The sequence below is a fragment of the Phyllostomus hastatus genome, unplaced genomic scaffold (genome assembly GCF_019186645.2).
Source record: "Phyllostomus hastatus isolate PE091 unplaced genomic scaffold, TTU_PhHast_1.1 phas_scaffold_1674, whole genome shotgun sequence".
In the NCBI taxonomy this organism is placed as follows: domain Eukaryota; kingdom Metazoa; phylum Chordata; class Mammalia; order Chiroptera; family Phyllostomidae; genus Phyllostomus; species Phyllostomus hastatus.
This window is the reverse complement of record NW_025334011.1, coordinates 4946687-4974270: the sequence shown is the minus strand read 5'-3', so window position 1 is coordinate 4974270 and position 27584 is coordinate 4946687. Positions and strand designations below refer to the sequence as shown.

The 27584-nt window shown below is 42.2% G+C and overlaps 1 protein-coding gene and 1 non-coding gene across 3 annotated transcripts in view; one reads left to right on the top strand and one right to left on the bottom strand.

The window, feature by feature from the left end:
• Positions 1-27584, bottom strand: part of SHROOM3 (shroom family member 3) — a 276985-nt gene that overhangs the window by 190425 nt on the left and 58976 nt on the right. The window lies entirely within an intron of this gene.
• LOC123831385 lies at positions 18577-18706 on the top strand. Its single transcript, XR_006787906.1, has one exon. It is a non-coding gene; the product is annotated as a small nucleolar RNA SNORA3/SNORA45 family (small nucleolar RNA).

Here is a 27584-nt window from a genome sequence, read left to right as displayed (position 1 = left end):
TGCTGATGCACTGGTAACAAAATCAATTTCAATATACCAGGGCTAGCCAAACGCATACATCTTTAGTGGGTGTCATTATTCACACAGTCTATCTAAAATCATTAGTATGACTTTAAAAATATTTACAAAAGTTTTAACAATCGTTTTTTTTCAAACTATTCATCAAAGAGGATTATACTTCTTCTAACCCCAAGTCCTGCTGATACTGTCTGTCAACAAGACTCAGTGAAAAATGCAGCTTATTATTTTAAACCTTGGGACCAATACTTCAGCAGCTAAAGAGGTCACTGGTATTGTTTGTCCAATTTCACCTGCATAGAATTTACTTATTCCAAGAATGTGATTGTCAACAGGTTAAATTACTTCAGATAATACACAGGGTACAGCTGGGTGGGAAATCCCTAAGACAACAAACTAGGTGAGTATACACCTGGAAAATTGGCATGCTTTTTTCCTTGCTCAGATCCTAAATGTGTCCACACCTATAGGATTATATTGATTTTTGCTTTGGTGACCATGTGAGGGGTTGGTTTTTGAATCATTTATAGTCATTTACACTGCTATAAATTTAGCATTTAACATAGTGTCTGCACCTAATAGATGATTAATAAACACCTGTTGAACAAATCTGGGGAAGCTGACTTTAAAGAAATAACTACAGCACTGGGTGATATATGCAACAGATATGTGTGCACATGCACACACACATCCATGTTAGCCGCTGGACGTGGTGCGCAGAGCGGCAGGGAGCCAGGCCCATCCTCCTTTCCTCTTTCTTAATCCTTCTAGAGGAGTGACTCTAGAGGAGTGAAGCTGCCATCTGGGGAGTGGTCTCATGTTCCCGTTCTCCAGGATCTGTGCCCTCCAAACCCAAATGCCTTGGTTTTTGGCCTCCCCAGTCCTGTTCTTCATCTTATGCCATCAGTGGCAGCATTACCACGATCATAAGCACGTCATTGGCAGCAACCTAGTGACCATGTTACAACTCTGATCAGACCAGGTCACACCCTCTGCATGACCCTCCTCATACTCAGAGTAGAAACACAAGTGCTCCCTGTATGTGAGTAGGCCAGGCCTTCTCTGGTCTCAGCCCCTTGTACCTATTCTTTCCTCGGGTTATCATTTGCCTTTCTCCCTCACCTCCTCCTCATCATGCTTGCTACCAGTCATTGAGTGCCTTCTCTGCCCCAATAACTTCACTGCATCATCTTAAAAGTCACAAAGGTGCTGTACGATATTATAATCTCCTTTTTATATGAATGCAAACCCCAAGGCTCAGTGGAGACCATTGACTTGCTCAAGGTTGCTCAATTAGTAAAATAGACCTGGGTCTGGAATTCAAGACTCTGACTTCAGAGCCCACACTCTCCACTCTGCTGCCTCAGAGAATGCCCTGGAACTCTGTTCCCAAATGAACACTTCTTCACTCGTCTGCCTAATCCTTTCAGTGCCCAAGGAACCTGACACCCAAGACTTTTTAAGAATCCTGAAGGTATTCTATGTGTCCTCAGTTCAACAGAGTTCCCAGCTTCCACATGAGCAGAAGAGTTGGCCTGCACTGCCACCGAGTCCGGGGAGGGCCTTCCCACCCAACACGGACTGTGCGGTGACTTCCATCGATGTGTACGTCTGTCTGGAGGGGCTTTTCTTTTTTTCCTGAGACAGGAAGGGAGAGGAGGGTGGGGTGGGGGAAGAAACATCAATGCAAGAGAAACATCAATCAGTTGCCTCCCATATATTCCTGACCGGAGACGGAACATGTAACCAGGGCATGTGCCCTGACCAGGAACTGAACCTGTGACCTTTCAGTTTATGGGATGATGCTCCAACCAACTGAGCCATACCAGCCAGGCCTAACTGGAGTTTTGAGTAAAACTGAACTCATTCCTCAGAAGTCCACCACAACTGAATTTCACTTGCATTCTAACATGTAAACTCACAAATGATTTCCCCCCCTCTCCTGACTACTTTCATTCCCAGATGATGACAAGGTAGGAGCATGGACAGGGAGGGGTAATTCAATAACCACAGTCAGTGCCACGTAATGTGCGACTTGCATGCTGCTTTGTGCAGCTGGTAATTTGATGAGAAATGTGTTCTCCATAAGTGCAACATCCATAATAAAACAAGCAGCAAAATATGGAAAGATGAAAAGTAGCTAAAGGAGTGTATTAAGAATCTCTCAAAGTTTTAGAGTGTTGCTTTTTATTTTTTATTCACCAGGGCTTATCATTCATTACTCACAACCTGGGCATTCTTGTTTTAAACTGCATGTAAAGTGGGACAACAAAATAGAGCAGAATAAATAAAAGTCCCTTCCAGGAACTATATCTCACTCTCAGGTCCTATGAAATTAATAAGTATTTCTGGAACCCAGGACTAAGTGCTGGACTTTAAACAAAACCTTCTCATGAGTTGCACAGAGTGATATGAGGGTATAGAAGCAACGTCCCCATTCTCCACTCCCCCTCCACTTCTCATCTAAGTGGGTATCCACTGTTGAAAGTTTCTTTTTTTTTTTAAATAAATGCAAGTGTTTTTAAAAAGATTTTATTTATTTATTTTTTTAGAGAGGGGAAGGGAGGGAAAAAGAGAAGGAGAGAAACATTAAAGTGTGGTTGCCTCTCATGCACCCCCTGCTGGGGGCCTGGCCTGCAACCCTGGCATGTGCCCTGACTGGGAATCAAACTGGTGACCCCTTGATTCGCAGGCCAGCACTCAACCACTGAGCCACTCCAGCCAAGGCTGAAAATTTCTTTTCTGAGTCAGAAAATGATGTGTATTATAGTAGATGAAAGAGTACCAGGCTAGGAGTCAGGAACCTTGTACTCTAATCCTGATTCTGGCCCTTATCTGCAGGGCGCCTGATGAGGTTCTTATTTTTTAAATACAGGTAATATTGTTTGCTGTGCATTATGATGAGTCAGTGCCTTAGAGATGGACATGTGTGTTTCTCACACTTAAAATAACCAACAGGGAAAATTCCTTAGTTTTTTTTTAAACTAGAATACATATATGACAGTGACTATTAAAATGATATAACCAATTTCTTTCATTATTTTCTAAATAGGACATATATAATTTATTTCCAAGATTCATAGCCTGGATGGAAAGCCCAGGCACAGAGGCGTGAAGCCTGGGGGCTCTGGCGTCAGACCTGCATGGGTTCAAATCTCACTGCTGATACTAGGTGATCCCGGGCAAAATACGCATCCTCTGGGAACACCCATTTCTTTCGCCTAAATCTGGGAACGAGAGGGCTAACTACAAAGAGCTGGAGTGAGGATTATCTGAACTAATACACAGAAGTTTCCTTACATATAGCACAGGCTCCATAAAGGCATGTTTTATGAATTGTGGGGTTTTGAAGTTTTATTGAATAAATTTAATACTTTTCTGACTGTTTCCATCACAAGAATACATGTGTTAGCTACTGCAGAGACCAAGGGAGAAAATTTATTGGGAAGGGATGAGAGGTCATTTTCTTAAAGTCAAAATAGGAGTTAACTTGATTTATAAGTGAAATAGGAGACAGTCTCTCTGTTGGAAGGAGGCTTTTATTTCAAAGAGTGGTCCCAGGGCAGGAAGTTACCCAGTAACGTTCCATGGACCGTCCACATGAGCTGGAGCCCCAGAAAACAGAGACGAGCCCACGGCTCCAGGCTGACTGCACACTGGGCGGAAGGGAGCATCTCATATGTCAGGCAGCAGCCAAGCTTCATTTTGGCCATCTCAGCCACTCAGCTTCCTCAAGGCCAGAAGGAACATTCACACGCTTTCAGCTTCCCCAAGATGATTGATTGATTGAAAAAATCAAGTTCAGGGTAATTAAAAAGTTGAGTAGCATGTATTCATTTCCATTTTATGTGTGTATATGTGTGTGTATTTAGGTTTATGCATATATATGTATATGTGTATACACACACACACATACATATAATCTGTCCAGGAAAAGCTCTGCCATTGTTAATACAACAAGAACAGTTTGCATGACATCAATGTAAACTGGCAGCCAAAAAGAGTGGACTGGGATGAGCATGCCTGAACAATGATGACTTCACTGTACTAGTCAGTGGGGGCGGTAGATGCCATTGAAAATGTATGTGTATTGTGTGGCCATCACATATAAAATGACTGAGCAAGTAGAGCAATGAATCTGCATCAAATTTTGCATTAAGCTTGAACATTCCTCTGTGGAAACTATGCAGATAATTCAGAAGGCTTAAAGGGACAGTGCAATGAGTACAGCACAAATAAAAGTGTGGTACAAACTCTTCAAAGAAGATGCAGCAAAGTCACAGCAAGATCAAGACTGTGTTAATGTGGTTTTTGATAGGGAAGGTGTTGTCCATCATGAATATACCACTGCAGGTAAAACAATTAATAAGGAGTACTACCTTAATGTTATTCATTGAATGAGAGATGCAATATGATGAAAATGACTGAAAACAGCCACAGCTATGGCTTGCTGGTGATTGACAGCTTCATCACGTCTCACAAAGAAATTTTTGGTGAAATATCAAACCACCCAGGTGACTCACATAGATATACGTATCTATATATGTATACATCTATAAATATACATTATACGTATATATCTATACAGATACATTATAGATATATACATATATCTCTATATATATACATATGTGTACGTGTGTATATATACATATATATATATATCCTGTTTCATTTTACAAAAGATTTGAGGTAGCTCCTTGTAAATATACAAGAATAAAGGAAGAGTTGAAGGATTCTGAACAAAAGGAAAAAAGTAATAAAATATAAACCAAGGATAAGATTAACTGCAAGAAATGCTTTCCATACATGGGGATTTTCATGATCTGGGTATTCATTATCCAGGTCTCCACAGTAACAAGACTTCATAGGGAGGCATAATCTACATAATTCAAAACCGCTCACTAGTGAAGAGACCAGCATTAAGTAAGGCCTCACTCAAACAGCCCCTGCACCAGAGTCTTTGTCAGTTCGCTGGGATGTCCGGTTGCAAATAACCAATGCAACAAGCAAACACAATGCAAATCAGCTGCATAGTTAACTTACCTCTCTTTCAAAAGAGGCAGGATATAAAATAAAATGCAAATCAACTGTATAGCTAGTTTGAATGTCTTTAAAAAGCAGAATAAAAAAGAATAAAACACTAAACTATCTTAAAATTGTGCAAGAAAATTAAGACCAAAAAAGTCAACATGATTGATTCTTCATTCAGAGGATTGGCACATGGTTGCAACTGTCACTTGCATTTGTTATAAAAGTAAGGTTGAATGAACTTATTTTCATAGTCATTTCTTTTGTTCTCAATTCTATGTTATCTAAAATCTTATGTTGGTCCTTGTATTAAAATTGACTGTTAGGCTGGCTTTTTCTAGTGCAATTGTTTGCAGATGATAAGAACTATCTGGAGTGGAGTGGAGAGCAGTTTTGGATCTCAGCTTCTTGGTGGCAAAAGCAAAAAGAAAATATGCTTAGTTAGAAAAGTCAAAGGGGCATAATATCAAAACAGAACATCATTGTGGAGCATTGAGTTAGTACTGAAAGCTATTATCGGAGAAGATGTAAGACCATTGGTGGCTAGTAAAAAGACTAAGAAAGTGAGAACAGTCTTTCTGAATTGTTTTGTGTTTGGCTTCACAGTGTCAGATGCTAAATGCCTAACAAACACAGCAGTAGTTCTTAATGCTGTTGTTAAGTATTCCTGGCTCCCCACCTTGGCTGCAGAAGACATGCTCCTCTTTCTCTAAGACCTAGGCTAGGACCTTTGCAGCTGAATGGAGCAGTGTAATTATTTCTGATCACTATGTTCTGAGAAGAAATGTGAGTCACCTCCGAGGGGAGGCCCTGCAAGTTTGCTTTCCCTTTTGCCATGGTGACTACCGGTGTTCGAGAGGGTAACTGCTGTCAGCCAGGGTCCCTGAGTAACTAAAAGGAGCCACCACCCTTCAAACATGTTGTGAGGATGTAGACTGAGCAAGAAATAAACCTAGCCACTGAAATTTGGGAATGGGGTGTTTATTACTGCAGCTTGATAGAGCCTCTTCTGACTGATGCAAATGTCATCTTGCCAATGATAGAAAATATAAAACAAACGAGTTATGCAGAGACAAGTTGTATATGCTTCTCAGATCTCTAAATAAAGATCCCGGCTAGCAATGATGGACAATTTTGAGAAAGATAAGCCCAGGAACAAGCCTGGATCTCTGATGCATGCTCCAGTCTTCTTTTCCTCCCTTTGTTTTGTGGCCCAAAGATATGCCTGAATACAGGGGTCAGGCACAAATAACGCCCCTTCTTTTAATTACAAAATCATAAGAATGTCATCCTGTAACATAACAGTATCACACTCAAGCACACCATATGACATTTTAAGTGAAATTTTCAAATTAAAACAATAAATTATTACACCCATATTATTACCCTACCAACCACACTCAAACAGGTGTTACTTCTGCCAGACCCTGTGTATGTGGACCTGAGAGTCCCTACGTCTTGCACATGTAGTGAATAATTTTGATGCAGAGTAAGCTTTGTGAATTGGAATGTTGCACTGGGATGGGCCAAAAGATTATTATAAACAAGTAGATAGACAACATTGGTAAAAGTTTAGTAATCACAAAAAAGAACACAGAAGTAGACACAAAAGAAAGAGGACCTGATTTGGAGCAGCTACAGCTAATGAAAGTAAGAATGGCTGTGAAGAATGGACACTAGAACAAAAACTCAAGCAAAAGAGTGGGGAACTACATGCAGGAAGAAGAAAGTGTGTGTAGACTACCAGAGACTGGGTCCTTGGCAGAGAAATTCTGAGGTTTGAATCCATGGGTGAACGTCATTTTAGGTCAGGGATTGAAAAGGCAACATGAGAATTCACTCCATTTGAAGTTGAGGGGTGAACCTGGGACTAGAACCCTACGCAGGAGGGTTTCCCAAAGAAAGAGGTGAATGAGTTCCGGCCAGGCCCAGGGGAGGCGCTATTATGTGGATTAGGGCTAGGATGGGAAGCCAACCCTGGAAAATATTAAGAATTCCAGGCTTTTAAAGAGTCTTATTACTTACACTTCCTTAGCTTCATGTAAGTACAGAGATTCTGGGTCAGTATCAGTGAGGCCCCTTCACACACCTCAGTCAGGCTATTTTTGCAGTATTCGCAGCTGCCTGTTGGGGAAACAAGGAGGATGTCCTGAGGTGTTGCAACAATGTTCTGGCTGCTCTTTCTGATGGACACCTAGTCCTCACCCCACCACGGGTCCCACTGTTGGTCCTCCACCAGCCACCAGAGAGGCCCACAGGCAGCAAGTCTGGCTGTAGCACCTGCAGATGTAAAACTCTTCCATGGCTCTGCATTTCTCACAGGATGGTCCAAATTCCTGAGCTTCACATCGGAACGCCTCGCTTTCCCATCCCTGCCTGCCTCTCCTGCCCCACTGTTGCCCACTCTCTCCCCTTTAGCCATATCGAATCTGTGTGCAGATTTGGGGTAGGCCATATTTTCATAAGCCTCCAGTATTTTCCACTGCCTTCTCTCCAACCCTCAATGCCCCAACAACCCTCAAACTCATCTTTTCAGATTTAGTTCAATGATTACCTTCCCTAGTGAGCCATCCCTGAACCCCTGAGACTAGTCACACGCCTGTGCTATGCTTTCCCACATACTAGGCCTACTTCCCACTACCCCACTGAAAGGTTTACTTGACTGTGTCCTCACTAGACTGTTTCCTGAAGGACCAGACAAAACTTATTCACTGTGGCATCCTCTGCACCAGACACAGTGCCTGGCTCAGAGCACATGTTCAACACTGAAGGGTAAATGAGGAAATACCCTTGTTCCAAGGGTTCACTGTCAGGGGAACTTGCTCACCCTGCCCCTACCCCACTCCTGGGAACAGAAAGTCTGCCATTCCTGGGGTGTTTGTAGTCTGTTTGGTGTTTGCCCAGGCTTTTAAGGCCCAGGCCCTTTCTGGTCGAGCTGCTCAGCAGAGTGGCCTGTCCTCTGCTTCCAAGGCCTATGCTACTGTGTTCCTGGGGCTCACGACAGCTCTGCACTATAGGGCTGGGGATAAGGGCTCCAGAGCCAAACTTGGGACCCAGCTTTATCATCATATCAGTTTCCTATTGTCGCTGTAACAAATTATTGCAAATGTAGTGGCTTAAAGCAACACAAATGATTATCCAGCAGCTTTGGAGGTAAGAAATCCAAAACGGGTCCCACGGGGCTAACACCAAGGTGTTATCAGGGCTGTGTTCTTTCTGGAGGCTCTAGGGAAGAATTTTTGTTTTCCCTTTTCTAGCTTCTAGAGGCTACCAACATTTCTTGGCTCATGCGCCTCTTCCATATCCAAGGCCAGCAGTGGCCAACGAAGTCTTGCTCACACTGCATCACTCTGACTCTCTGATTCTCCTGACTCCTTCTTTCATCCTTGAGGACCTGTGATTACATTGCACCCATCGGATAATCCAGGAGAGTCTTCCCAAACTCAAAGTCAGATGATTAATAAGCTTAATTTCATCTGCAACCTTAATTCCCCTTTGCCATGTAATATATGCACATTTACAGGTTCTGGGGATTAGGATGTAGACATCTTTGGAGAGAGGTATTATATTATCTACCTTAGCCCCTTACTAGCTGTGTGATCTTAGGCAAGTTATTCTTTTTCTCTAGCCTCAGTTTACTTTCCTAAAAAGCCAGGAAGGCGATAATAACAGCACCTGCTCCTGGGGATTATTGAATGAATGAAAGAAATTATGATAATGAATAGAAAGCTTAGCACAATACTTGCACAGTGTAAAGAACCAATAAATATCATCATCGTGTACCATCATCATCATCATCGTCATTTATACAGAGAAGCAGGAAAGGGGTTATACACATTCAATCTTCCACCCTTCCTTGAATGCAGTAGAATCACCATCATCATAGAGGCCTCCTGCCTTTCCCCCATCCCTCCTTTGCTCCACCTCTTTTCAGGACACTGAGAGGAAAAAGCCCAGAAAACACACTAGACAGATAAGAGACCACAGTCCTCGAAGTTGAGTCCTTTGACCTTCTGGTATTTGAACTCTCTAAGCCCACCACTGGGCACTCGTGTCTTAGAAAGACGCTTGTAAGGTAGCTCTAACCCAAACCAGTTTCTCAGAGTCTCCAGTGCCTGGAGGAGCCCTGGGAGCCCCTAGGCTGTGGCAAGGATAAACCTCTCCAGGTCCTAGGGTGCGAGTCATACGCCTGTGTGTGCCCATATGCATGAATCCTTCTCAGAAAGTGCACTGGTGTGATTTTCCTTCTCAGCAAATTCCCTGAGCCCCTGCGGCCACTACGAACTGGACCCAGTGAACACTACTGAACTTCAAAGAGGGGGCCGGCTGTGCCAGTGCAGAGGCCACAGGTGGGCCTCAAGTCCCTCTTCCTGCTCCATTCAGATCAAAACTCAGGCGAGCACTTTCTTTAAAATTTAAAGGCATTTATTTATATTTTTCTCTAGTCCCTAAATAATTTTAAGCATTTTAGCATGGTTTTCCATGTTCCTAAGAAAGACCCTTTTCTTTGCCCTGTTTATTTATGTCTAAGTCACATGTTTTCATTCATTAGACTGGTTCTGCCATATTTATTTGTGGAAAAATAGTGTAATATGTATAATATACATATATAGAGAGTATCAATTAAAATGTGTACATATATAAAGAATGAACATATAAACCATTTTACAAATAAGAGGAACAGAACTTCTTTTCAATAACATATCAGTAGAGAACTTAGATCTTTGGAAAATAAATAAAATCTACAAATTACATATGTATTTCATAAATATATAGAATAAGTCTACTTAATATTACTAATCAATAAGAATAGGAATCACAGGACAATAGTTAAATGTATACACACACACACACAAAACATACATACGTACTTCATCTTCTTTTAGATAACAATTTCCAATCTTCCTTCAACAAATCTATATCAAAGTTGCTGACATACTAAAATGACAAGGCTTTAGTTTCAGTTTCTTTTATTTTCCCTACTCCAGGCCTTGGTATAATTCTAGTGATCAAAAACTAAAGCCAATGGTTGCAAGAAGGAAAATGATAAACCTCTAGATGTTTTGATTGCTTGCTCATCCACTCCTTAGAAAAATGCCTTAGCAGTCAGATTTGTTGCACTTAGCAACGACACTCTAGTTCTGTTGTTCTAAGATGAGTTTCCTGAGTGTCCAATGGTTCAATCCTAGGCGAGATATTATGCAGCTTCCTAAGGAAAAGTCCACTTGAGCCAGAGAATCATTATGAAATTTATTTGAACCTCATGAACTACAGGTGACCCTTGAGTAACACAGGTTTGAACTGCACAGATCCACTTATATACAAATGTTTTTTCTGTAAATACCTGTGCTGGTTTTGATCCGTGTTTGGGAGTACAAGGATGCAAAGGGCCAACAGAATGAATGCATCAATCTATGCCGTTTTATATAGAGGATTTGAGAATCTGCAGATTTTGGTATCCTCAGGGGTCCTGAACCAATCACCTGTGGGTACTGAGGGACAACTTCAGTTTTGGGGGAGTCAAATATTATATGTAGATTTTCCACTGTGCAGGGGTCAGCATCCCTAATGCCCACATTGTTTAAGGGTCAACTGTATTTTTTTCCTAACATTCTCCAAAGTTTTCCCTAGGTTTTAGATTTATGATATGAGGCAGCTCTGGCTTGCAACAAGCAGAACTGTATAATATGACAAGGGTTGCTATTCTCACTGCTATTGTCTTAGAGGGACTGCCTTTTTTTTTTCTCTGCAACAGAATCGCAGCGGTGGCTGAGCTAGAAGGAAATCGGGTAAGCAAACTCAGGCACAGGCTCCCCTCCGGCACAAGATAACAACGGTATTCTATTAGTCCAGTGTGAACTACCAACATTTCAAGCTGCATGACATTCCGGAGGCCAGAAATCTACCAGAGCAGCAATGGCCAAAAGGATGTCTTCACTCAGGAGTTCTGAACGATGATTTGTTTCCTTTCATTCCATCAGAACCACAGGGTGGTTAGGCTTTGGAATGAAACTGCCTGGATTCAAATCCTGCCCCCACGCTTAGAAGATATGTGACCTTCAACAAGTTATTTGACCTCTCTGGGCCCATTTACCTTGCTGTGAGATAAGGATAATAATACCCTATATAGGATTATTGTGAGGATTAAATTAATGCCTGCCAAGTGTTTAGAAAAATGCCATTTAGTAAGTACTCAGTAAATTTTAGTTACTCTCAGTACCTTATTCTCTTCTGTAAATTAGGAATACTAATACCTCTTTTATATGCCTTACAGGTTATTTTAAAGGTTAAATTAGAAAAATTATATAAAACACTTTGAGAAGGCTAACATGGTACCCTACAGTAAACCATTCAGTGATTGTATGACAGCCTGGAATCAACTTGATGATTTCAACCATCCCTAGAGGAAGGCTTCTGAGATGCTGGACCTGCTGAAAGCTAGAAATAACACAGTAGAAGCAAACTCGGCATAAAAGCAAAGGAACAAAAAATGGAGAGAAAAGAACACGTCTGGTGTGCCTAGTGTCTGTTAAAAGCTTGATATGCATGTCACGTAATTCTCACCAACACTTATGAGGTAGGAATTTTGTCAACAACAAAACTCACAATTAAGTTGCTCAAAGTCACAAAATTACAAAGAGCAGAACCAAAGTCCAAACCCAGATCTGTCCAAAGCCAAAGCACACCACACGTCCTCCCACACAACTATAACACAAGCACCATCCCACCCCTTCAGAAAAATAAAGTCATTCACTGTATTAGTGTGACCTAAACAACAGAGGTGGCCAGTAGGACAAGAGCAATCAAGGAAAGGTTACACTCCGACCAGGAGAGCCCTTTGCTGTGGGGAAGCTCACTGAACAAGGCTCATCACACAGCAGCCAGGCACGGCAGCCATCCCGAGTTAGCTCTACCACAGTTGGCCGCATCTGCAGAGATGGCCAAATGAGAAGATAATGGTGCCAGAAAATGAATAAATACGTGTTGCATGAATGAATAAATGAATAAATGAATGAAGGGAAAGTATAGTAGGCCCCTAATTCTTAAGGACATTTTAAGTCCTTCACGAACACCAAAATTCCAGAACAGTCTCTGTAACCTCACCCAGCTTTGCACTGCCTGCTCCCAGAATCCCAGCTGCTGGGACACTTCCTGGTAGCAGTGACCTGCAAACTCTCAGGTCACTCCTCATTCCCTGAAGAGTTTTACTCCTGGCTCACTCTCAGACTTCTCGCCATTACTCCTGCCCACACACTTGATGCCTATAACCTCACAGATGATCCTCCAGCATTCGGGCCTCTGTCTTCCTTGACCCCCTCCTCCATGCTGTTTCAGATACTTGCTTCCGTGGTCAGATCCTAGCTCCTGGCATTACCAATGTGCAAAGCCTCCACGGTCCCAATTTCAAGCAATCCACTCTCTGACCACCATTTGGTTTTCGTTTTTGGTAACAGCTTTATTGAGACGTAATTTGCGTACCATAACATTCATCATTTTAAAGTATATAATTCAATGGTTGTAGTGTATTCACAGAGTTGTACAACCATTACCATAACTAACATTAAAGTATTTTAATCGCCTCTCCCACCCCAAACCATACATACTAGCCTTCCACACCCTTCCCGATCCTCTCACTGCCTCCAGTCCTAGACAACTGGCAATCTGCTTTCTGTCTCTCTGGATTGGTCTGTTCTTCATACTTCAGAGTGTATAATACATGACCTTTTGTGATTGATTTCTTTCACTTATCATAATGTTTTTAAAATTCATCTAAATTGTAGCATGTATCAAAACTCCCCTTTTATTGCCAAGTAATATTCTAATGTGTAGATATATTTCATTTGTCCATTCATCAGTTGATGGACATTTGTGTTGCTTCCATTTTTTTGGTATTATAAATAATGCTGCAATAAACATTTGTGTACAATTTTTAAGTGATGTATGCTTTCATTTCTCATGGTTCCATACCTAGGAGTGGAATTGTTGGGTCATATGTTTAACATTTTGAGACATTCCCTGTCTATTTTCCATAGTTACTGCATCATTATAACTTTATCATCTGTGAATAAAGGTTCCAATTTCTCAACATCCTCAACACTTGTTACTATCTGACTCTTATTATACTCATTCTTGTGGGATGAAGTGATATCTCATTGTGGTTTTGATTTGCATTTCCTCCTCCTCTTGTTTCAATCCATTTGTTCTAATACTCTGACTCCAATAATGTTTTGACCCCATAAAGACCTACCAGTCATCGGTCCTCTAGCTCTTTCACTGCTTCTCACCCATTTCACTTGTACACATCCTTCCTTACCCATCTCAGTGTCCATGGACTATCATTATCCTCAGTTATTTGCATAAACCCCAAGTTCTTTTGCTTTTTTCTCTCTTTCTCATACTCAGTTGGCAAAACCACAGTCTTGGTTCAACCAAGCTCTCCACCTCCTCCACACAGATGAAAGTGACTTATCTCAGTTTAAATCCATGACCTTCAACTTCAAATCAGACCTTATTGCAAATTCACTCACTTGGCAATCCAAAATCCATTCATTCTTGTATTTCTCTGATCAATTTCATAGCTTTGTCACTCTCTCAAGGCCTTCAACTCTTCATCACCATTCTCACACTGACTTTGCTTCCTATTTTCAGCAAGAAAACAGATATAATCAAAAGACAACACCTCAAACTCATACCACCAGGTGGACCTCTATAGCTACATATACTTTACCATCTTTTCTGTTACTAGGGATGAATCAACTATAGGGATGGTCCTATTTGTGCACAAGATCCCATCCTCCATCACCTACTCAAATCTACTATCACAGCAATTGTCTCCTCTCAGGCATTATTACATTTTCCAATTCCATTGGATTATTCTTATCACTAAAAAAATTCCATTATTTCTCCCATCTTAAAGAAATACTTCCAATCCTACATATTCACCTAGCTATATTCCCTTTTCTCTCTATAGCTTGTATTCTGTCTGAACTCCAGGCTCATATATTCAATTGCTTGCTGTTGAATGTTTATTTGGCATCTCAAATTTTACAAGAGTAAAATTAAAATCCTGATGTTCTACTGAACCTCCTCTTTCATGGCAAATAAAATCACTCCAATTTCTCAGACTAAAAACTTTAAAGAAGCCTCTCTCGCATTACACATTGAATCCATCAGCAAAGCCTAAATTGCTTTCTTCGAAATATGTTCACGATCTGACTACTTCTCACCACTGACACTGCTACTGACCAGCTCTGACCTGCCACCATCTCCTGCCTGGGTTTCCTAGTGGGATCCTACCTGGTGTTCCCACTTCTGCGCATGTGCTCCTTCTGCTCACTCCACATCCCCACTCCATAATGTATTTCCTTTCCTTCTTTCTTTTTATTTTTTCCAGCTTTACTGAGATATTGACATGTAACTTATGTCAGTTTAAGGTGCACAACATGATGATTTAATACATATCCCGTAATATATTTCAGTAGAGCAGCCTTTTAAAACTAAAACTAAGTCAAACACATCACTCATCAGTGTAAGACCATCAAATGGCTTCCCAACCCACTTAGAGTGAAAGCTCAAGTCCTCTTAACGGCCTTCAAGGCCCTACACAATCACTCAATGTCCCCTCTGTATCTCCTTGACCTTTTCTTCTGTCAGTCTCCCTTGGGTTTACCCTGCGTTAGACACCCTGGCTTCCCTGAGACTCCCTGTACTGTTCAAGTACACATCTACTGTGTGATCTGTACACTTGATGGGGTTTTTTGTTTGGAACACCTCCGCCCAGGTAACCACAGGGCCCACTCCCTCTCCTCCTGCAGGTCTCCTGCGTTATTCATACATTTAGCAAGAGCTGTTTCAAATTAAAAAATTGCTGGAGCAGGATTGGAAGGAATTGGAATAAAAGAGAAAAGAAAAAGAATATTTGAACTCTGAAGTTCTCCTAAGGCCAAGGTCTAATTGCTTCATTATCTGGGATAACCTGTGGGATGAGGAGGGTTACACATCCATTTTACAGATGAGATTACCCAGGCATGGAGGGATTAAGTCCTAATCTCTAATAAATCTCTAGTAAATAGTGGAGCTCTGTATCCAATCAAAGGTCTAACTCAAAAACCTATCCTTGGCCCACAGCATCACTGATTTCCAGCTTCCAATACACTTGAGAGCAGGCTGGGAATGGATGCCTATTACAAAGTCCAAATATTTACAGAAGTAAAGAAATCGATTCAGTTTACTTTTATAAGTTCCTCACCTTGACTCTACCCTAAATGAAACTTCTGTGTGCTCAACCGAGGGTTAATGAGATTCCAGAGATTCCTGGCAATCTTTCAATTAGTCATCTGGGATCATTTTTGCCTGATAAAAATTCCATCAGGTTGCCCACTGCACACAGATGCTTGTCAGCAAATTCACTCCTTCCAGTTGCTGCTAAGGAGACATAAACAGAAGGTCTTGCCAGTGAAGGAAATGGAAGGAAAGCAATTTGTTAATGGCTTTACTCAACAGTGCCATTTCCCAAATTTCCACGCTGGGTGGCCCAAATATTTAGAAACCCATGCTCCATAGACCTCCTTTTAAGATGGGTTGTAACCCTGGGCCTTGAGCAGATGCCTGAAAAACCTCATGGTGTCTGGCTCCCCGCTTTTGTGCTGTTGAAACCCACCCCTACATCCATTATCTTTCAATTATCGGCTCAGCATTTCTTCCCCTGCTCTGGTTTATTCTTCCCCCTTGACCTCTGACTTATGTATTTGCTTTTCCCTGTCTGGAATCCCTGCCCAGCCTAAGTTCAATCAGTCAAAACCTCTCTGCTGTAAGGAGGGAGATGAATGTGGGGAGAAGTGATAACCAAGTGACTCACATGGAATTGTTTGCAGCCTGCCTCCTGGCCAGCCTCTCCCCACTTGTTTTATGCTGATGGGTTATTCATTAAATGAGAAGCTGGTTTCTATTGAGGGCTGGCTTTCTATAAATATTAAATCAGCTCAATAAAATATCTAGTTTAAAATGGCTTACCAAATCTGGTTTCTACTTCCTACAGTTGAAGTTTGGAAATGAAATGGTGGTCAGGGTATTAAAATGCAGTGCTTTAAGTCCTATTAGTTGCCATCAATATAACGATAACTTCCTGTTGGGAATGTTTCTCAGGTGCTAAGTAGTCTAAAGTTAATCAATTTAATCAGAATAACCACCCTGAGACATCAATTAGTATTAGACATATTTTACAAAAGAGTCATGTGAGGAAATGTGCCCCTAAGTCCAATATAAAATACAGGGGAAGAATTGGGGATTCCCAAATCCAGACATGCCCAAGTCCCTTAGATAAAATAGCAGGGAACAATGCATACCGTCAGCCCTCCACATCTGCGGACTCTGAACCATGAAATGAAAATAGCACTAAAAAATTAGACCGAAGGGGAGAGGGGAGGGAATTTCAGGGGTGAAGGGGAAGGGTTTACAGGAACAAGTATAAAGGACACATGGACAAAAACTAGGGGTAGGGGTGGAAATGGGAGGAAGGTGAGGAGGGTTGGGGAGGTGGGCTGGAACAGGAGTAAAAGACAGAAAACTGTACTTGAACAACAATTAAAATAAAATATAGAAAAATAAAATGTAAAAAAGAATTAGAAGGCACTGTTTCAGAATAACTTAATGTAACCCAGCACCATCTGGGAAGGCAAGTATAATCCTTGGCAGTTCTTCCTTTTTTTCCATCTGAGGCTACTGAGAAATTGGGTAGGAGGATGTTCCTCCGAGGACCAGCTAGTCAGTATCCAGCTCCCACGGGTGACCATCCTTGTCTGTAGGAGGCACATACAGAAGGTGAGAAGAAGAACTTTTCATCTGAGTGTCACTTGTTACTCCATCCTCTCTGCTCAATGTTCTGTTTGTTTGAAGTTTGCAGGGGTGTGAGAGTTAAAGATCTCAAGTCTCTGTCCTCTACCTGAAGACAAAATCTTTCTCTGAGTTTTTCTTATACAAGAAGTTTTTTTGATCTTGTGGTGATCGCCCCCTCACTCAGAATGTTAGATTCAATGTCTACTGAGAAAAGAGAAAAGGCAACTAAATATACTAAAGATAACAGAGCCACACATAAGTTTTAATCCTAAGGAAACCCCACCCATTTCAGTGGCATTTACTCTCAGTTAAGCATCCAAGGAACCAGGACCTGGGAAGATGAGGAATCAAGCTGTGGCTGTGAGCTGATCATCACAGCAGCTCATCTAAGTCTTGTTCTAGGAGAACCTCGACTTCATAGGTACCTCTTCATGAAGGAGCCTCCCCACAGAAAAAGGAAAGGGACATGAAGTCGCAATACCACACACTAAACGTATTCCGCCAGACTTTACCCCATGTTCATCTAACACTTTGTTAATCTGTGCCTTATGTAAATAGCCCGCCACTGACACAGCAGAAACAGTTGTCATTTGCTCCTAAATGCTTTCCCATTTGTCTGAGAAGCAATGGCTTTTTCAGGTCAGACACCCTTTTTAATGTTAAAAATGAGAATCTCAGAAGAAAAACAGTGAATATCAGATTTCCGAATATCACAGTTCACCTCAAGAGAAGTGGACCAGGAGCCGCAGCAAAGGAGATATTGTGCCAGATGTGATTCCTGGAACAAAATCAATAAGAAACAAAGCTTGAGCATACCATACTACTCAATTTGTGAGAAAGTTCTACTGTATTGCTAAAGCTAAGGAAAATATATCCAATCACACGACTGCAGTCGATGTCCAGGCCTAGAGCAAAACTACTAAGTTGTAGGTGTTATGCCATAACAAACAGATTCAAAATAATGAAAATTATGTGAAGCTTACCCATCCCCTTCGAATTAAACAGAGAAATGATTTAAATAAAAGCCTTTGCTGGCCTGGAAGAAAAGCAACAGAGGGCAAGAGAGTAAGTCTTTGATCAGGGTGGCTAATGGAAAGTCCACACCCTGGACTGAGTCTCCTCAGCCTGGGGGCAGAGGAGATTGGATCCTTCAGAAGGGCTTGAGAGCCTTGGGGCGGGAGATTGTGTCTCCACCCGGCTCAAGATCCTACAAAAAGATATTCTCACAGAGAGGCCTAAACCAATGGGAGAAGCAATGGCCACAGGGCAGGTCAAGCTGGAGAGACCACCTGAGATAGATCCACGCCTCCACCTAGGTGCCCTGCAGCACCAGAGCATCACAGAAGAGCTGAGACCTGGCAAGGGTTTGACTGCGAGACAGCCACAGGCTGGTAACGCCCTGCCCTGAAGGTGTGGGAACCTGGAAGACAAAGGACAGGGCCAGCCCATGAACCTGAGCCGTGGATGGCAGTGAGGACAGATGCCCAAAGCTGAAGCCAGCTCAGGAGAAGCCTCCTCACAAGGAGGAGCTCACAGTTGCCCACTCCTTCAATGTCAAGATTGTACATAAGAATACTAAAACTGAGATCATCCTTAGGGAGATGGTTCAAAAAAAAAAAGTTAGGATGGGGGGAGTGGGAGGAGGAGAAAAATCTTAAATGGGCTAAGAATTTACTCCAGAAGGACTGGGTTCCCGAGCCCAGAGTCACATCCTGACACACCTCTCGTCCTGGGGTGCTCAAGTCTTCAGAGAGAATCTGCTGGTCTTGATTCCCCTGTGGGGGTACTCAGTGCCCCCAGCAGTGCCCAGCCAGAAACGTGCCCTTGCTGGCTTCCAGATGGACAGGGCTGGCAGGTATCCTTCCTCATACCCACCAGCCAGGTGTACAGACCCTGTCCTCTGTGCCTCTAGGGCTAAACAGAGTTGTGGGGAAGGAAAAGCTCTCAAGGCAGACTGTCCTGGTGAAGACCAAAGTCTTTAGCAGAAGAGCTGAGAAGATTAAGAGTGTGTAGAGAGGCTTGGGGGTTATGTCCTGGTGGCCTGAAGTCACACGGAAGAAGGTTTATTGAATAATAACAAGGGATAAAAAAAAAAAAGACTGGGTTTTAAACCAGAAGTAATTAAATTTATTTCAAATTTAAAAGATTGTGTTTTCTATGATCAAGCAGAAATGGGGGATGGAGAGATGGGGGTGGGTCGTGAGTTAATTTAATTCGATTATAGAGAAATCAAATTACATCTCAACTCATCTGACATTTACAATAGTAAAAAATTACTCTCTCAACACATTTTAGTGTAAATTCACTGTTTTATTTCAATTTTATCTCAAATTTCTGAATGAGAGGCTTAAAGCCCTCTTAAGGTTTTAATCCTCAGTGCAGGAACCTGAAGGAACCTGTTATGCAGCAGCGGTCACTGTGGTCCGTGCCCCAGTCCCCGCCCCACCCTCCCTTCACTATGCACACAGTGACTACATCTCCGGGGTGAGCCCACCTCTGCTGTGGCAGGGGCTGGTCCAGGAAAGTCAGGCCTTAGCCAGTCCAGCACGTGGTGTGTCCCAGACCAGAGGGGCTGGTCATGGGCGATCCAGCCAGCACAGGCCTCCTCTCTCTGGAGATGAAACAGGGAGCCAGCCTTAGTGTGAAATTGATACCATAGGAAGTAAAGACATCTGGCCAGTTAATAAATCCAGTGGACACAGACACCACCACTCCTGAACTTCCCAGTGATGAGTTCATCTGTCTCTTTTATTGTTTAACCCACTTTGAGTTGGGCTTTGTGTTACATGCAACCAAAACACCCTGAAATGTTGCAGTTGGAGAAGGGGACGTTCCCAGCTCCTAAATCTCACTGTAGAAGTAAGGTAGGGCCTCACAGTGGTTACCTTATACTTGAGTACCCTTTTTCTAGAAGAGTATTCAAAGAAATACAAACATATTCTATGAAGTAAAAAACTCTGAGTATTCTTATTTCCCAGATTTCATATTTATCTTCCCTCCTACCCATGATGTCATTCTTCTGGTGACTTTTGCACAATGGATCTACCTTTCTTTTCCTTCCCTCCCTCCGTTCCTGTTTTTTTCTTCCTTAAAGAAAGGAGAGGACAAGGAGGAGGAGAAGGAGAAAGAGAGAGAAGGCAGGCAGGCATCGGCCATGGCTCCTGCCTCTGATCAGATGGATGGAACATTACTTATTAGCTCTTATATAAAACTAAGAATGTGTGCTCCCGTTGTTCAGAGATATTGGGTGACTCCACAGGAACAATCCATTCCACAAATTCCACCCACGACTCATGACCAGGTGATGCAAGCAGCGGAACACAATGCATATCAATTGTTTGATCTGTCACGGATATCAAGGCTGACGGCTACAGGATTATTACATTTCACTCACCCAGCTTCTCTCTCACATACCACTCCTGGGCTCTTACAGTAGCCTCCCTCCCAGGTTAGAGTTCAGAACCAGCCATTGGAGAGGACAATTATCAAAGTACAAACATTGACTTTACAAGTGGCATTTAAAAATAACCTGCCACAGACCGCGAGTGAGTCAGGGCAGGCCATTGTCCAGCGTGGTGTAAAGTGTACCCAAGACTTCCTCTCAGAGGCCCTCTCTCCCACTCTCTTTTATTTCCTTCCTGTGGCTGCAGATTGATGATGTTCAAAGGGGGCCCCTGTCTTTAAGATATCAGATTTTCAAATTCCTGCCCTCTTTTGTCCAATTCTCCTTGGTCTCCTTTGTTGGGCCTTTTCCTCTTGCCCTGCTTTTCAGGGTTTCATATCCAGCCTTCTACTTGTAACTACATTCTTCTTCTCTATATACCCTAGCTGGGAAATCTTGTTATCCATGATTTCACTCAACACCAACATACTCGAGAGTCGCCAGGCCAGGTCTGTTTCCTGGGTGCCAGGTCTGTTTCCTGGGCTTCAGGTTTCCTCACGGAGGCCCGCCACCTGGCCCTTCAAGTTCAGCACTTCCAAACTGAGCACTGCCTGAATCCCCATTCACACCCTCTGTTTGCAGCCCTGCCTTCTATTCCTCCTGTATCCCTGCAGGGAAGGCCATACCAACCACCCAGGCCCCCAGATCACCCTCTTCCTCCCTCTCCCACACCCCTCTAACCATTCAGGAGCCATGCCCTTTCGGTGTTGGCCCCTTCGCTGCTCTCACACTCTCCCCTTCCTCTAATGCCTCATGTTTCCTATCTGGTTTTCCCTGCAGTCTCCCAACTGGTTGTCTCCAGGTTTCTCCACACTCCTGGCCCCCAAACAAAAAGTAGCTCAAGCTATACCTTGCCTAAAGTCCCGCCTTGTCTCCTCCTGGTCTTCGTGGTGAAAGCCAGTTCTCTCAATTCCTGGTAAAGTGACTGGTGTCCTTATAAGAAGAGGGATATTTGGACAAAGACACAGAGGGAGAAGACTACCATGTGAATACAGATGCAAAGATTGGAGTGAGGTAGCTACAAACTAAAGCCAAGGATTGCTGGTAACCACCCGAAGCTGGAAGAGGCAAGGAAGAATTTTTCCCTACAGACTTCAGAGGGCACGTGGCCCTGCCACCCCCCAGATTTCACACTTTTGCCTCCAAACTGATGAGAAAATAAATTTTTGCTGTTTTAAGCCAACCAGTTTGTGGTAATTTGCTACGGCGGCCCTAAGAAACTAATAAAATAATCATAAAAAATATATATATGTATATAGATATACACATACATACACAGTATAGCTATTAAGGTATTTATTGATGTAGAATATAAAACCAACTTAATATAAAATACATTAATATATCTATTAGTATAGATACAAAAATTTTTACTGAACCATTGATTGTTCATTGAATTAATAAGCAATTATGAAGTATAGTGGTCTACACTGAAACTAATAAATCTGAGAATTGGGCAACATGTGCAACTTCTTATTAGCCATGGACATCACTGGGCACATCAGCTGTGCCATCCCCACTTCTACATGCCACTGTGCTGCATGAACATGTGAAATCCATTGTGCAGAGTGCTGCTGGCTTACACAGAGTTCCACTGAAAGCTTAGAAGCTTTGGAACATAGCTATTAGGATGGCTGTATGAAACACTCAAAAGTGAAGCAAATTATGTCTTACTGACATGAATGGCATTATTTTCTTCCAAGATACTGAATTTAGGTCCCAGCAAGTTAGATCATTTTTTAGAGTTAGCTAATATGTTTGTAATAGCATCAGTATAAAATATGAGTTCTGAAAATTATCCGTTTACCTATCTTTTAACACACACAGCCTTCACAAGGCTTAAAATCCCAGGGCTTATTGCCTGTAAATCAGTTTCTGTTCACCATATTTAATCATCATCAATCAGCATTTTTACAAAGATACTCAACTTAATCAAATCCTTAAAGGAAACATTAGAGATTAGATCATACATTATATAAAAAAAAATAAAAGGCTTTTGTTATAGAATCAATTACTAATGAAGCTATATGACTTAGCCAGCTCTCCAAAGTGTAACAGAAACTACCAAAAGCTGCCCGAGATGCAAAGATGGAAATAATGGCCCTGATCGCTATATCAGAAGTTGTCAATTGTCACACACACACAGAGAATTCTCTTCTATGATATGTGGTCCCTAGTTTTAGCTGCCCAAACACTGGGACAAAGCTGTGATGATTTTTGAATTGGGCTGGTCTGAGTGAGCATCACACACTGAGTGAGGCACAGGCAGGAGGACACTGGGAAAGAAAGGTGCTGAGCCCCCCTTGGCTTCAGCATTTATGAGGCACGGCATGCAGCTAATGGGAACTGGGGTGGCGGTGACAGGAATTTACTGAGTAGAAAACGCAGTCCAGAGACAGCACCTGTAGCACTGTACCCATTTCGGGATGCCTTTCTAACAGAGATGGCAACAACCTGGATCTCATCAGAGGAACGTCACCTGGGAGTGATGTTAAGAGGGAAGTCTTAGGAGCCAAACCACCTGCATTCAAAGTTAGGCTCCGTTACATACTAGCTGTGCAACTTTGGGCACATTGTTTAACCTGTCTGTGCCTTAGTTTCCTCATCTATAACATGGGGTTATTATGAGATGTATATGAATTAATATATATATACACATATATATTGCTTAAAACCACGTACTATTTAACCAAAAATTATAGTTACTCTTCCTGTGTCATCGTCACCATCATTATCGGGAACAACGGGTGAAAATAAAGCAGGGGAAGGGAAGAAAAAGACTTGTAGGGACATATGTGGTCTCTTCAAAGGCTTGAAATGCTGCCCAGAGGAAGAGAGATTAGATGATTTCCTTGTAATCCTGGGACCACATGGGTATCAAAGGGTATAAATTACAGGAATTCAGAATTGGGCTCCCTAGATAGGGCCCATTGTTTTAGGGATCAGAGTTGTATGAAGATCAAAGGCTGACTCTAAATAAGAGGTGCTGAGGTTGCTGGGGTACTCAAGCACATCCTGGACCATCCTTTGGGATTCAAGAATTAGATAAAGACTAAGTAATCCAAAAGAACCCAGACTTGTGGTCTATAATCAATTACACCGACTAAAACATGAAGCAGAATTTGAAAGAATGATTGAAATGTAAGAAGCTCTACACAAATAAAAACTCCTTTGTTACAATACTGTCACACCTCACACCTCCCAACTCAGCTCATCTGCCACACATTCCTACCTGCTACCTGCAGACACAGGAAAGGGGTGGAGGAAAGAGATGACATTTGAATAATATACTTAGACGCACATACAAGAGCATAAGAAGCACCTTATCTCAGGAGCTGACTGTCTAAAATCAGTCAGTTTATAAGGTAAAAATCACGTCAGATCAAAACTGCCCTGAGGAATCCGGGAAGGCGCCGACCGGGCAATCGCCTCTTTGTCAGCCCAGCCCAGTCAGTTTCCCTCCAGCACTGGAAAGAATCTCTGCTTTTTCTGGTCGAGCGCTAAATAAAGGAATTGGCTTCAATTTCGATGACAAGTTATATGAAAAATACATATATTTAAATAGCACAGTCAGTCACAGGAAGCGATATCTGTGCTGTGGGGAGAGGAGACCAAATGGGACCAATGAGATTAATGCCACCCACTCATTCTCACTTTGGGACCTATACTCAGTGGGTGGAATGTCAAGCTGAATAGATTGCACCATTTAAATCGTTTTTTCCCATTTTGTCTATTTTATTTTTTTCTCTTTATGCAAGTGCACAAAGTTGAAATCACTGATGTTAGCTGCACTCCACTGAACACTTAGGAGTGAACCAGGCCTTCTGGGTCAGCAATCACTCCCTGTTCACTCCCAGTTTCTATTCCTAACTCCCTGTTCCCTTGAGGTGCACTGGACTGCTTATCCAAAACCTTCCTTTCTTCTCAGAATATCACCCCTTCTTTGGGGGAACTGTCCCTTCCCTGATGCAGTCAGTGATTCTAGGGCATCACCAACCATTGTGCCTCACTGGCTACACGGGTGGGCATGCGACCTAAGTAGAGCCAATCAGGAGCCTCCCCTGGGATTTCTGTACTTGCAACCAGAAAGTAGCCCTCAGCCTGTGGGTTGAAGGAAGACAACAATAGAGAAAAGCAGGGTTGAGAGCTTGCTTGTCCCAGTTCTAATAATCTCTAGGGCCCAGCATGCCCCAGCCTTTCCTGTGGTGATTCCATAAATATCTTCTTTTTGCTTGGGTTTTTGTCCTTTCAAATGATAAGTATTTTAACACAACTCTCAAGACTTTGATTCTCTGACCTATACCAATCTCCATATTCTCTAGGCAAATGAAAGTGTACACAGAAATAGGCTTGGATGCCTGGCCCCACACTGTAACAGCACAAAACTAGAAATATATTCATTTTCAGGCAGGGTCCATAGAGCCCTACCACCTATGAAGATTAAATCCTCTCAAATCAGATTATGTAACAAGAAAGACAGAGAGAGAGAACAGGAAAGGAAAAAAGGAAGAGAGGGAAGAAGGGAGGGAGAGAGAAGGAAAAATAAAACCCTGTGTCTTAATGAGAATTCACTCTGCCTTTGTCTCTGCCTTTCAAAGCCCTCAGAAAAGGCTCTCATTTAACCACAACAAACAGTTACCGAGTGCCTGTCATGTGCCAGGTGCTGATGCCGGATGGAGGAGACTGTGCAAATGAATGCAGGTAGTCCCTGTCTTGAGGTTTGAGCTTCCCCAAAATACCTCTAATAGGTTCATTGTTTCTTTCTTTTGTTTGATATTTGATATTATTCTTAAGAGTCTAGGTCTTACTCTTCACTAGGAACACACACAACCACACATAATCAAAATGACCATCTTGTAATTTCTGAAAATTATTTGAGTAGACATTTTCTTATAACAAATAAATCATTTGTTTTAAAAGCTGTCCTTTTGGATTTAAAAAAAATTAACTGAATTAAGGAAATTTGCCATCAAGAATTTCTAGCACTTTCAAGGAAAAAGTCTTCGAGTCCCACTCCTGCATGAACCGTGTTCTGTTGCGGCCACAGTGTCCCAATGAGGCAGCTAGCAGATCATCCCGCCCACACCCTTTTCCAGCTGGTGCAGCTGGGAGACCTTGGTTCAGTGGGTAGGCCAAGGTCACATGGTGAGGAGTGCTGGTCCAGGTCCTACTCAGCAGACACCTGTCTTTTCCTCTCTCTGCTAGTATGCATAGGCCCTCACCGATGTGGGCACTAGCAGAACAGATCCCATAATTTTTAAGAGCTTCCAAGATAACCTCAGTCATTGAATGAAACCTTAATGCCCACCCTCCCCCCAAAAAACACTAAGAATTCTTTAATAAATCAGAAACTCAACCAAAAGAAATGCTTAAATTTCATTTGTATGGACAAGAATCCTAAATCATATCTCTCTACCTAGCACACTGTCTGAAAAAAATGACAAGTTAGCTAGATAGGAATTCTGAGAAGTGACCCAGGCAGAGCTTAGACTAGCAGAGTTGAGAACGGTCCCCGGGCCTGCAGGCTTAGGAATGCTCTGTACGTGGGATGCAGAGCTACTGCTGGGGATGGGAGGGAAGGGAGTGGGTCTCTCTGGACATTCTGTCTAATAGTGCAGGTAACTTGCCTACACCCACTCAGTGCCCACTTTGAGTAAACTGGGGTGACTCGTCAGTTCCTGGATAACAAAGGGTGTGGGCCCGGATGGGCAAATACACAGACGCTTTCCCACCAGTGCCCAGAGCAGGCGTTTTCCACTTATCAAAGCTCAGATTCCTTTTATAACAGAGCAGACCTGGCAGTTGTCACGTAGAAGAAACCTGCTACCCTAGGAATGGACCTTTGGGCACTAAGTATCCAATTCCTTTGTAAGATTGGGGGTGAGAAAGTCACCAAGCCTGTTATATAGCATGACTGAACCTACTGGAAGTTTTAATGATAATTAAATGAGCAGACATTTCACAGGGTAGAAAAGCATTTCCTCAAGTGAGAATATATAAAAAAAAAAAAGAAGAAGAAGAAAAGCCTCATCACTGAACCCTGGATGTGATGAAAGTTTGGTTGGAAACAAAACTCTATGTTGGCAAGCTCAGAAGAGGTTCAGAAGCCTCCTGTAAAACTTTTTCACAGATTTCCCTCGTGTTCATGGGACTGGGGTGGGACCTGGAGGTGGCAGCTATAAGACACTAAGGAACTCAGGACCAGAAACTTAGAGAACCAGAACTGGAGACCGAACTCACACACTTATTGACTGATTTTCCCCAGGGACTGGCACTAAGAATGTTCACTGGGATTTTGTATTTCTGTGTTGTGCTTCTTATAAAATATCTATTACTGATAGTTTTGGTTTCCTTTTTTTAAAAAAAAAAATACTTCTTTTTTCCAATATCATGCCCAAATATCATGTTGTTACTGGATAGTGTTGACTGACAGACCATTCAGAGCAGGGTTATGTCCAGCTTCCCAGGTTGGGGCTTAGGTAAGGTAAAGCCTGGCAGCCTTGCTAGGGAACCCCAGTCCTCACACCATAAGTATCTCTGCTTATAGCATCATCTGCTCTCAACACAGTTATCTAATGGGACAAAAACATGGTATGGTTTGGACTTTAGAAATATCACTTTCAAAATGTGAAGGATGAATTTTAGGATGTGAGGGTAAGATTAGAAAGTAGAGGATTTGTTACAAAGCTATTGGAATTGACCAGGCTAGAGATTAAAAGAGACTGAGTGAGAGAAAAGATAAAGAAAAGGAAATAAATTTGAATAATAGCAGGAGGTAAATGGTCAGCCATGGTGATTGACTGATCCTGGAAGTTGAAAAGGAGGGAAGACTCTGTGGTAACTCCAAGTCACAGCAGAAGCCACATCCCCTCTAGGTCTATTGCTAGTTTCTATCATTTCTGCTAACCTCTTTCCCACCCTCTCTCATAGTCTTCCTTTCATTATGAAGTAACATCTCTGATTACTGGAAATGAGTTACATCTAAACGAATTTCATGCCAAGCCCTATGTCAATAAGCTGAGGTTTCTACCCATCTGGTATTTGATAATAAGTCAAGACCAATTCATGTCCAAGGCCTTAAATTTTTTACCTCAGAAAAATTTAACAGTTGGGGGAAATTGGTAAGTGTATCCTAGGTCAGAAGAAAGAGCAGATATTGGGCATCTCAATATAACCATAAAAAATAGAATGAAATGTGGCAATGGGGAACCTTTATCCAGACAAATCTCAGCTTGAGTTTGCATCTTTTTCAGATGTC